Genomic DNA, 10762 nt, shown 5'->3' with positions numbered 1-10762 from the left:
TGAATACCTACCCCAGGGGGTCCTCACTCAGATAATTAAGAAGACCATACGTCTCTTCCCAGGAAAGGTGACTTTAAAAAGAGTGCTGTTTCCGCTCGGTTTCGAGCCGAGGACCTTTCGCGTGTTAGGCGAACGTGATGACCACTACACTACGGAAACCCTGTTGGGCGCACTGAGATTGGAGATTTCCCCAAAATACAATGAGCCTGATCGCAATAGATGGGTGCTTTGACAGGAGGGAGCAAAAGGTCACATTTTGATAGGTGTTACAGAGATATCTATCTATCTATCTATGTAGCTATCTATCGGGGGTGTGTCAGATAAACTGACTATGACAGAATATGGTCTCCAGTTTGAACAGTGCAACTCAGCCGAGAATGTCAGAAGCTAATTTCCTGACCCGTACCACATTGGTTTGCCACTGGGGGTGCAGACTATAAGTATCGACTGAGTGAGATAGTTCCATTCAAATGTCAGCTGGAGCACAACTGTGTTGTGCTGATCTCTCTCCAGACTGTTGGTGTCTGATTTCTGTTGATCCCACTTTTCGGGGTGACAGAAGAGCTTGAGAAGGCTCTCTTCTTGGTGGTACTCCCCATCTCCATGAGATGAGGGCCTTGAGCTACACCATGTCTTTCAGCAGCAAATACAATGATCAAATACTGATCAGGCTCTCACTGGGATCAGTTAACATACACACATTGAATGAATGACATACACTGCGGAAGCAAACTGTTTCCGCTCGGTTTCGAACCGAGGACCTTTTGCGTGTGAAGCAAACGTGATGACCACTACACTACGGAAACCCTGCTAAGGACACCAGGATTGGAGATTTTCCCAGAAAGCAACGAGCGTACGATTTCGCAGGAGAGGCATCAGGGAACGGTCCGGTTTTCATATGACGGTCCCATGGGACTTCAAGACTAAAGAGCTCCCCGTCAGGGAATCGAACCCCGGTCTTCCGCGTGACAGGCGGAGATACTGTCCACTATACTAACGAGGACTGCGCCATGTGACTGGGAGCCAGGGCCACCAATTACGAGGCGTGGTCTGTCTATTTTTGCTGACTGCCAACATTGCAAGAGGTGCACTCATTCAGAGTGAACCCCATGTCGGAGTGAATACCTACCCCAGGGGGTCCTCACTCAGATAATGAAGAAGACCATACGTCTCTTCCCAGGAAAGGTGACTTTAAAAAGAGTGCTGTTTCCGCTCGGTTTCGAGCCGAGGACCTTTCGCGTGTTAGGCGAACGTGATGACCACTACACTACGGAAACCCTGTTGGGCGCACTGAGATTGGAGATTTCCCCAAAATACAATGAGCCTGATCGCAATAGATGTGTGCTTTGACAGGAGGGAGCAAAAGGTCACATTTTGATAGATGTTACAGAGATATCTATCTATCTATCTATCTATCTATCTATGTAGCTATCTATCGGGGGTGTGTCAGATAAACTGACTATGACAGAATATGGTCTCCAGTTTGAACAGTGCAACTCAGCCGAGAATGTCAGAAGCTAATTTCCTGACCCGTACCACATTGGTTTGCCACTGGGGGTGCAGACTATAAGTATCGACTGAGTGAGATAGTTCCATTCAAATGTCAGCTGGAGCACAACTGTGTTGTGCTGATCTCTCTCCAGACTGTTGGTGTCTGATTTCTGTTGATCCCACTTTTCGGGGTGACAGAAGAGCTTGAGAAGGCTCTCTTCTTGGTGGTACTCCCCATCTCCATGAGATGAGGGCCTTGAGCTACACCATGTCTTTCAGCAGCAAATACAATGATCAAATACTGATCAGGCTCTCACTGGGATCAGTTAACATACACACATTGAATGAATGACATACACTGCGGAAGCAAACTGTTTCCGCTCGGTTTCGAACCGAGGACCTTTTGCGTGTGAAGCAAACGTGATGACCACTACACTACGGAAACCCTGCTAAGGACACCAGGATTGGAGAATTTCCCAGAAAGCAACGAGCGTACGATTTCGCAGGAGAGGCATCAGGGAACGGTCCGGTTTTCATATGACGGTCCCATGGGACTTCAAGACTAAAGAGCTCCCCGTCAGGGAATCGAACCCCGGTCTTCCGCGTGACAGGCGGAGATACTGTCCACTATACTAACGAGGACTGGGCCATGTGACCGGGAGCCAGGGCCACCAATTACGAGGCGTGGTCTGTCTATTTTTGCTGAATGCCAACAGGCAGACATTGCAAGAGGTGCACTCATTCAGAGTGAACCCCATGTCGGAGTGAATACCTACCCCAGGGGGTCCTCACTCAGATAATGAAGAAGACCATACGTCTCTTCCCAGGAAAGGTGACTTTAAAAAGAGTGCTGTTTCCGCTCGGTTTCGAGCCGAGGACCTTTCGCGTGTTAGGCGAACGTGATGACCACTACACTACGGAAACCCTGGTGGGCGCACTGAGATTGGAGATTTCCCCAAAATACAATGAGCCTGATCGCAATAGATGTGTGCTTTGACAGGAGGGAGCAAAAGGTCACATTTTGATAGATGTTACAGAGATATCTATCTATCTATCTATCTATCTATCTATGTAGCTATCTATCGGGGGTGTGTCAGATAAACTGACTATGACAGAATATGGTCTCCAGTTTAAACAGTGCAACTCAGCCGAGAATGTCAGAAGCTAATTTCCTGACCCGTACCACATTGGTTTGCCACTGGGGGTGCAGACTATAAGTATCGACTGAGTGAGATAGTTCCATTCAAATGTCAGCTGGAGCACAACTGTGTTGTGCTGATCTCTCTCCAGACTGTTGGTGTCTGATTTCTGTTGATCCCACTTTTCGGGGTGACAGAAGAGCTTGAGAAGGCTCTCTTCTTGGTCGTACTCCCCATCTCCATGAGATGAGGGCCTTGAGCTACACCATGTCTTTCAGCAGCAAATACAATGATCAAATACTGATCAGGCTCTCACTTGGATCAGTTAACATACACACATTGAATGAATGACATACACTGCGGAAGCAAACTGTTTCCGCTCGGTTTCGAACCGAGGACCTTTTGCGTGTGAAGCAAACGTGATGACCACTACACTACGGAAACCCTGCTAAGGACACCAGGATTGGAGAATTTCCCAGAAAGCAACGAGCGTACGATTTCGCAGGAGAGGCATCAGGGAACGGTCCGGTTTTCATATGACGGTCCCATGGGACTTCAAGACTAAAGAGCTCCCCGTCGGGGAATCGAACCCCAGTCTTCCGCGTGACAGGCGGAGATACTGTCCACTATACTAAAGAGGACTGGGCCATGTGACTGGGAGCCAGGGCCACCAATTACGAGGCGTGGTCTGTCTATTTTTGCTGAATGCCAACAGGCAGACATTGCAAGAGGTGCACTCATTCAGAGTGAACCCCATGTCGGAGTGAATACCTACCCCAGGGGGTCCTCACTCAGATAATGAAGAAGACCATACGTCTCTTCCCAGGAAAGGTGACTTTAAAAAGAGTGCTGTTTCCGCTCGGTTTCGAGCCGAGGACCTTTCGCGTGTTAGGCGAACGTGATGACCACTACACTACGGAAACCCTGGTGGGCGCACTGAGATTGGAGATTTCCCCAAAATACAATGAGCCTGATCGCAATAGATGTGTGCTTTGACAGGAGGGAGCAAAAGGTCACATTTTGATAGGTGTTACAGAGATATCTATCTATCTATCTATCTAGCTAGCTATCTATCGGGGGTGTGTCAGATAAACTGACTATGACAGAATATGGTCTCCAGTTTAAACAGTGCAACTCAGCCGAGAATGTCAGAAGCTAATTTCCTGACCCGTACCACATTGGTTTGCCACTGGGGGTGCAGACTATAAGTATCGACTGAGTGAGATAGTTCCATTCAAATGTCAGCTGGAGCACAACTGTGTTGTGCTGATCGCTCTCCAGACTGTTGGTGTCTGATTTCCGTTGATCCCACTTTTCGGGGTGACAGAAGAGCTTGAGAAGGCTCTCTTCTTGGTCGTACTCCCCATCTCCATGAGATGAGGGCCTTGAGCTACACCATGTCTTTCAGCAGCAAATACAATGATCAAATACTGATCAGGCTCTCACTGGGAGCAGTTAACATACACACATTAAATGAATGACATACACTGCGGAAGCAAACTGTTTCCGCTCGGTTTCGAACCGAGGACCTTTTGCGTGTGAAGCAAACGTGATGACCACTACACTACGGAAACCCTGCTAAGGACACCAGGATTGGAGATTTTCCCAGAACGCAACGAGCGTACGATTTCGCAGGAGAGGCATCAGGGAACGGTCCGGTTTTCATATGACGGTCCCATGGGACTTCAAGACTAAAGAGCTCCCCGTCGGGGAATCGAACCCCAGTCTTCCGCGTGACAGGCGGAGATACTGTCCACTATACTAAAGAGGACTGGGCCATGTGACTGGGAGCCAGGGCCACCAATTACGAGGCGTGGTCTGTCTATTTTTGCTGACTGCCAACAGGCAGAAATTGCAAGAGGTGCACTCATTCAGAGTGAACCCCATGTCGGAGTGAATACCTACCCCAGGGGGTCCTCACTCAGATAATGAAGAAGACCATACGTCTCTTCCCAGGAAAGGTGACTTTAAAAAGAGTGCTGTTTCCGCTCGGTTTCGAGCCGAGGACCTGATGACCACTACACTACGGAAACCCTGTTGGGCGCACTGAGATTGGAGATTTCCCCAAAATACAATGAGCCTGATCGCAATAGATGTGTGCTTTGACAGGAGGGAGCAAAAGGTCACATTTTGATAGGTGTTACAGAGATATCTATCTATCTATCTATCTAGCTAGCTATCTATCGGGGGTGTGTCAGATAAACTGACTATGACAGAATATGGTCTCCAGTTTGAACAGTGCAACTCAGCCGAGAATGGCAGAAGCTAATTTCCTGACCCGTACCACATTGGTTTGCCACTGGGGGTGCAGGCTATAAGTATCGACTGAGTGAGATAGTTCCATTCAAATGTCAGCTGGAGCACAACTGTGTTGTGCTGATCTCTCTCCAGACTGTTGGTGTCTGATTTCCGTTGATCCCACTTTTCGGGGTGACAGAAGAGCTTGAGAAGGCTCTCTTCTTGGTCGTACTCCCCATCTCCATGAGATGAGGGCCTTGAGCTACACCATGTCTTTCAGCAGCAAATACAATGATCAAATACTGATCAGGCTCTCCCTGGGATCAGTTAACATACACACATTGAATGAATCACATACACTGCGGAAGCAAACTGTTTCCGCTCGGTTTCGAACTGAGGACCTTTTGCATGTGAAGCAAACGTGATGACCACTACACTACGGAAACCCTGCTAAGGACACCAGGATTGGAGATTTTCCCAGAACGCAACGAGCGTACGATTTCGCAGGAGAGGCATCAGGGAACGGTCCGGTTTTCATATGACGGTCCCATGGGACTTCAAGACTAAAGAGCTCCCCGTCGGGGAATCGAACCCCGGTCTTCCGCGTGACAGGCGGAGATACTGTCCACTATACTAACGAGGACTGCGCCATGTGACTGGGAGCCAGATTGGAGATTTCCCCAGAATACAATGAGCCTGATCGCAATAGATGTGTGCTTTGACAGGAGGGAGCAAAAGGTCATATTTTGATAGGTGTTACAGAGATATCTATCTATCTATCTATGTAGCTATCTATCGGGGGTGTGTCAGATAAACTGACTATGACAGAATATGGTCTCCAGTTTGAACAGTGCAACTCAGCCGAGAATGTCAGAAGCTAATTTCCTGACCCGTACCACATTGGTTTGCCACTGGGGGTGCAGGCTATAAGTATCGACTGAGTGAGATAGTTCCATTCAAATGTCAGCTGGAGCACAACTGTGTTGTGCTGATCTCTCTCCAGACTGTTGGTGTCTGATTTCCGTTGATCCCACTTTTCGGGGTGACAGAAGAGCTTGAGAAGGCTCTCTTCTTGGTCGTACTCCCCATCTCCATGAGATGAGGGCCTTGAGCTACACCATGTCTTTCAGCAGCAAATACAATGATCAAATACTGATCAGGCTCTCACTGGGATCAGTTAACATACACACATTGAATGAATGACATACACTGCGGAAGCAAACTGTTTCCGCTCGGTTTCGAACCGAGGACCTTTTGCGTGTGAAGCAAACGTGATGACCACTACACTACGGAAACCCTGCTAAGGACACCAGGATTGGAGATTTTCCCAGAACGCAACGAGCGTACGATTTCGCAGGAGAGGCATCAGGGAACGGTCCGGTTTTCATATGACGGTCCCATGGGACTTCAAGACTAAAGAGCTCCCCGTCGGGGAATCGAACCCCGGTCTTCCGCGTGACAGGCGGAGATACTGTCCACTATACTAACGAGGACTGCGCCATGTGACTGGGAGCCAGGGCCACCAATTACGAGGCGTGGTCTGTCTATTTTTGCTGACTGCCAACAGGCAGACATTGCAAGAGGTGCACTCATTCAGAGTGAACCCCATGTCGGAGTGAATACCTACCCCAGGGGGTCCTCACTCAGATAATGAAGAAGACCATACGTCTCTTCCCAGGAAAGGTGACTTTAAAAAGAGTGCTGTTTCCGCTCGGTTTCGAGCCGAGGACCTGATGACCACTACACTACGGAAACCCTGTTGGGCGCACTGAGATTGGAGATTTCCCCAAAATACAATGAGCCTGATCGCAATAGATGTGTGCTTTGACAGGAGGGAGCAAAAGGTCACATTTTGATAGGTGTTACAGAGATATCTATCTATCTATCTATCTAGCTAGCTATCTATCGGGGGTGTGTCAGATAAACTGACTATGACAGAATATGGTCTCCAGTTTGAACAGTGCAACTCAGCCGAGAATGTCAGAAGCTAATTTCCTGACCCGTACCACATTGGTTTGCCACTGGGGGTGCAGACTATAAGTATCGACTGAGTGAGATAGTTCCATTCAAATGTCAGCTGGAGCACAACTGTGTTGTGCTGATCTCTCTCCAGACTGTTGGTGTCTGATTTCTGTTGATCCCACTTTTCGGGGTGACAGAAGAGCTTGAGAAGGCTCTCTTCTTGGTCGTACTCCCCATCTCCATGAGATGAGGGCCTTGAGCTACACCATGTCTTTCAGCAGCAAATACAATGATCAAATACTGATCAGGCTCTCACTGGGATCAGTTAACATACACACATTGAATGAATGACATACACTGCGGAAGCAAACTGTTTCCGCTCGGTTTCGAACCGAGGACCTTTTGCGTGTGAAGCAAACGTGATGACCACTACACTACGGAAACCCTGCTAAGGACACCAGGATTGGAGATTTTCCCAGAACGCAACGAGCGTACGATTTCGCAGGAGAGGCATCAGGGAACGGTCCGGTTTTCATATGACGGTCCCATGGGACTTCAAGACTAAAGAGCTCCCCGTCGGGGAATCGAACCCCGGTCTTCCGCGTGACAGGCGGAGATACTGTCCACTATACTAACGAGGACTGGGCCATGTGACTGGGAGCCAGGGCCACCAATTACGAGGCGTGGTCTGTCTATTTTTGCTGACTGCCAACAGGCAGAAATTGCAAGAGGTGCACTCATTCAGAGTGAACCCCATGTCGGAGTGAATACCTACCCCAGGGGGTCCTCACTCAGATAATGAAGAAGACCATACGTCTCTTCCCAGGAAAGGTGACTTTAAAAAGAGTGCTGTTTCCGCTCGGTTTCGAGCCGAGGACCTTTCGCGTGTTAGGCGAACGTGATGACCACTACACTACGGAAACCCTGTTGGGAGCACTGAGATTGGAGATTTCCCCAAAATACAATGAGCCTGATCGCAATAGATGTGTGCTTTGACAGGAGGGAGCAAAAGGTCACATTTTGATAGGTGTTACAGAGATATCTATCTATCTATCTATCTAGCTAGCTATCTATCGGGGGTGTGTCAGATAAACTGACTATGACAGAATATGGTCTCCAGTTTGAACAGTGCAACTCAGCCGAGAATGTCAGAAGCTAATTTCCTGACCCGTACCACATTGGTTTGCCACTGGGGGTGCAGACTATAAGTATCGACTGAGTGAGATAGTTCCATTCAAATGTCAGCTGGAGCACAACTGTGTTGTGCTGATCTCTCTCCAGACTGTTGGTGTCTGATTTCTGTTGATCCCACTTTTCGGGGTGACAGAAGAGCTTGAGAAGGCTCTCTTCTTGGTCGTACTCCCCATCTCCATGAGATGAGGGCCTTGAGCTACACCATGTCTTTCAGCAGCAAATACAATGATCAAATACTGATCAGGCTCTCACTGGGATCAGTTAACATACACACATTGAATGAATGACATACACTGCGGAAGCAAACTGTTTCCGCTCGGTTTCGAACCGAGGACCTTTTGCGTGTGAAGCAAACGTGATGACCACTACACTACGGAAACCCTGCTAAGGACACCAGGATTGGAGATTTTCCCAGAAAGCAACGAGCGTACGATTTCGCAGGAGAGGCATCAGGGAACGGTCCGGTTTTCATATGACGGTCCCATGGGACTTCAAGACTAAAGAGCTCCCCGTCGGGGAATCGAACCCCGGTCTTCCGCGTGACAGGCGGAGATACTGTCCACTATACTAACGAGGACTGTGCCATGTGACTGGGAGCCAGGGCCACCAATTACGAGGCGTGGTCTGTCTATTCTTGCTGAATGCCAACAGGCAGACATTGCAAGAGGTGCACTCATTCAGAGTGAACCCCATGTCGGAGTGAATACCTACCCCAGGGGGTCCTCACTCAGATAATGAAGAAGACCATACGTCTCTTCCCAGGAAAGGTGACTTTAAAAAGAGTGCTGTTTCCGCTCGGTTTCGAGCCGAGGACCTTTCGCGTGTTAGGCGAACGTGATGACCACTACACTACGGAAACCCTGTTGGGCGCACTGAGATTGGAGATTTCCCCAAAATACAATGAGCCTGATCGCAATAGATGTGTGCTTTGACAGGAGGGAGCAAAAGGTCACATTTTGATAGGTGTTACAGAGATATCTATCTATCTATCTATCTAGCTAGCTATCTATCGGGGGTGTGTCAGATAAACTGACTATGACAGAATATGGTCTCCAGTTTGAACAGTGCAACTCAGCCGAGAATGTCAGAAGCTAATTTCCTGACCCGTACCACATTGGTTTGCCACTGGGGGTGCAGACTATAAGTATCGACTGAGTGAGATAGTTCCATTCAAATGTCAGCTGGAGCACAACTGTGTTGTGCTGATCTCTCTTCAGACTGTTGGTGTCTGATTTCTGTTGATCCCACTTTTCGGGGTGACAGAAGAGCTTGAGAAGGCTCTCTTCTTGGTCGTACTCCCCATCTCCATGAGATGAGGGCCTTGAGCTACACCATGTCTTTCAGCAGCAAATACAATGATCAAATACTGATCAGGCTCTCACTGGGATCAGTTAACATACACACATTGAATGAATCACATACACTGCGGAAGCAAACTGTTTCCGCTCGGTTTCGAACCGAGGACCTTTTGGGTGTGAAGCAAACGTGATGACCACTACACTACGGAAACCCTGCTAAGGACACCAGGATTGGAGATTTTCCCAGAACGCAACGAGCGTACGATTTCGCAGGAGAGGCATCAGGGAACGGTCCGGTTTTCATATGACGGTCCCATGGGACTTCAAGACTAAAGAGCTCCCCGTCGGGGAATCGAACCCCGGTCTTCCGCGTGACAGGCGGAGATACTGTCCACTATACTAACGAGGACTGCGCCGTGTGACTGGGAGCCAGATTGGAGATTTCCCCAGAATACAATGAGCCTGATCGCAATAGATGTGTGCTTTGACAGGAGGGAGCAAAAGGTCATATTTTGATAGGTGTTACAGAGATATCTATCTATCTATCTATGTAGCTATCTATCGGGGGTGTGTCAGATAAACTGACTATGACAGAATATGGTCTCCAGTTTGAACAGTGCAACTCAGCCGAGAATGTCAGAAGCTAATTTCCTGACCCGTACCACATTGGTTTGCCACTGGGGGTGCAGACTATAAGTATCGACTGAGTGAGATAGTTCCATTCAAATGTCAGCTGGAGCACAACTGTGTTGTGCTGATCTCTCTCCAGACTGTTGGTGTCTGATTTCCGTTGATCCCACTTTTCGGGGTGACAGAAGAGCTTGAGAAGGCTCTCTTCTTGGTCGTACTCCCCATCTCCATGAGATGAGGGCCTTGAGCTACACCATGTCTTTCAGCAGCAAATACAATGATCAAATACTGATCAGGCTCTCACTTGGATCAGTTAACATACACACATTGAATGAATGACATACACTGCGGAAGCAAACTGTTTCCGCTCGGTTTCGAACCGAGGACCTTTTGCGTGTGAAGCAAACGTGATGACCACTACACTACGGAAACCCTGCTAAGGACACCAGGATTGGAGATTTTCCCAGAACGCAACGAGCGTACGATTTCGCAGGAGAGGCATCAGGGAACGGTCCGGTTTTCATATGACGGTCCCATGGGACTTCAAGACTAAAGAGCTCCCCGTCGGGGAATCGAACCCCAGTCTTCCGCGTGACAGGCGGAGATACTGTCCACTATACTAACGAGGACTGCGCCATGTGACTGGGAGCCAGGGCCACCAATTACGAGGCGTGGTCTGTCTATTTTTGCTGACTGCCAACAGGCAGAAATTGCAAGAGGTGCACTCATTCAGAGTGAACCCCATGTCGGAGTGAATACCTACCCCAGGGGGTCCTCACTCAGATAATGAAGAAGACCATACGTCTCTTC

General features: G+C 48.6%; 24 non-coding genes across 24 annotated transcripts; all 24 read right to left on the bottom strand.

Annotated features, from left to right (window-relative positions):
• Window positions 1–86: 86 nt before the first annotated feature.
• Window positions 87–159, bottom strand: trnav-aac. Its single transcript has one exon. It is a non-coding gene; the product is annotated as a tRNA-Val (tRNA).
• Window positions 160–733: 574 nt separating this feature from the next.
• trnav-cac lies at window positions 734–806 on the bottom strand. Its single transcript has one exon. It is a non-coding gene; the product is annotated as a tRNA-Val (tRNA).
• A 125-nt stretch (window positions 807–931) lies between these two features.
• trnad-guc lies at window positions 932–1003 on the bottom strand. The gene has a single exon. It is a non-coding gene; the product is annotated as a tRNA-Asp (tRNA).
• Window positions 1004–1204: 201 nt separating this feature from the next.
• trnav-aac lies at window positions 1205–1277 on the bottom strand. The gene has a single exon. It is a non-coding gene; the product is annotated as a tRNA-Val (tRNA).
• A 586-nt stretch (window positions 1278–1863) lies between these two features.
• trnav-cac lies at window positions 1864–1936 on the bottom strand. Its single transcript has one exon. It is a non-coding gene; the product is annotated as a tRNA-Val (tRNA).
• Window positions 1937–2061: 125 nt separating this feature from the next.
• Window positions 2062–2133, bottom strand: trnad-guc. Its single transcript has one exon. It is a non-coding gene; the product is annotated as a tRNA-Asp (tRNA).
• A 209-nt stretch (window positions 2134–2342) lies between these two features.
• Window positions 2343–2415, bottom strand: trnav-aac. The gene has a single exon. It is a non-coding gene; the product is annotated as a tRNA-Val (tRNA).
• A 586-nt stretch (window positions 2416–3001) lies between these two features.
• trnav-cac lies at window positions 3002–3074 on the bottom strand. Its single transcript has one exon. It is a non-coding gene; the product is annotated as a tRNA-Val (tRNA).
• Window positions 3075–3480: 406 nt separating this feature from the next.
• trnav-aac lies at window positions 3481–3553 on the bottom strand. Its single transcript has one exon. It is a non-coding gene; the product is annotated as a tRNA-Val (tRNA).
• A 578-nt stretch (window positions 3554–4131) lies between these two features.
• On the bottom strand, window positions 4132–4204 carry trnav-cac. The gene has a single exon. It is a non-coding gene; the product is annotated as a tRNA-Val (tRNA).
• A 1037-nt stretch (window positions 4205–5241) lies between these two features.
• On the bottom strand, window positions 5242–5314 carry trnav-cac. Its single transcript has one exon. It is a non-coding gene; the product is annotated as a tRNA-Val (tRNA).
• A 125-nt stretch (window positions 5315–5439) lies between these two features.
• trnad-guc lies at window positions 5440–5511 on the bottom strand. The gene has a single exon. It is a non-coding gene; the product is annotated as a tRNA-Asp (tRNA).
• A 580-nt stretch (window positions 5512–6091) lies between these two features.
• Window positions 6092–6164, bottom strand: trnav-cac. Its single transcript has one exon. It is a non-coding gene; the product is annotated as a tRNA-Val (tRNA).
• Window positions 6165–6289: 125 nt separating this feature from the next.
• On the bottom strand, window positions 6290–6361 carry trnad-guc. The gene has a single exon. It is a non-coding gene; the product is annotated as a tRNA-Asp (tRNA).
• An 840-nt stretch (window positions 6362–7201) lies between these two features.
• trnav-cac lies at window positions 7202–7274 on the bottom strand. Its single transcript has one exon. It is a non-coding gene; the product is annotated as a tRNA-Val (tRNA).
• A 125-nt stretch (window positions 7275–7399) lies between these two features.
• trnad-guc lies at window positions 7400–7471 on the bottom strand. The gene has a single exon. It is a non-coding gene; the product is annotated as a tRNA-Asp (tRNA).
• Window positions 7472–7680: 209 nt separating this feature from the next.
• Window positions 7681–7753, bottom strand: trnav-aac. Its single transcript has one exon. It is a non-coding gene; the product is annotated as a tRNA-Val (tRNA).
• A 578-nt stretch (window positions 7754–8331) lies between these two features.
• On the bottom strand, window positions 8332–8404 carry trnav-cac. The gene has a single exon. It is a non-coding gene; the product is annotated as a tRNA-Val (tRNA).
• Window positions 8405–8529: 125 nt separating this feature from the next.
• On the bottom strand, window positions 8530–8601 carry trnad-guc. The gene has a single exon. It is a non-coding gene; the product is annotated as a tRNA-Asp (tRNA).
• A 209-nt stretch (window positions 8602–8810) lies between these two features.
• trnav-aac lies at window positions 8811–8883 on the bottom strand. Its single transcript has one exon. It is a non-coding gene; the product is annotated as a tRNA-Val (tRNA).
• Window positions 8884–9461: 578 nt separating this feature from the next.
• Window positions 9462–9534, bottom strand: trnav-cac. The gene has a single exon. It is a non-coding gene; the product is annotated as a tRNA-Val (tRNA).
• A 125-nt stretch (window positions 9535–9659) lies between these two features.
• trnad-guc lies at window positions 9660–9731 on the bottom strand. The gene has a single exon. It is a non-coding gene; the product is annotated as a tRNA-Asp (tRNA).
• A 580-nt stretch (window positions 9732–10311) lies between these two features.
• trnav-cac lies at window positions 10312–10384 on the bottom strand. Its single transcript has one exon. It is a non-coding gene; the product is annotated as a tRNA-Val (tRNA).
• Window positions 10385–10509: 125 nt separating this feature from the next.
• Window positions 10510–10581, bottom strand: trnad-guc. Its single transcript has one exon. It is a non-coding gene; the product is annotated as a tRNA-Asp (tRNA).
• Between the last annotated feature and the right edge of the window lie 181 nt (window positions 10582–10762).

Source organism: Solea senegalensis, unplaced genomic scaffold, assembly GCF_019176455.1.
Source record: "Solea senegalensis isolate Sse05_10M unplaced genomic scaffold, IFAPA_SoseM_1 scf7180000017169, whole genome shotgun sequence".
NCBI lineage: Eukaryota > Metazoa > Chordata > Actinopteri > Pleuronectiformes > Soleidae > Solea > Solea senegalensis.
The sequence above is the reverse complement of the archived record's forward strand: the minus strand, read 5'-3'. Positions and strand labels throughout refer to the sequence as shown.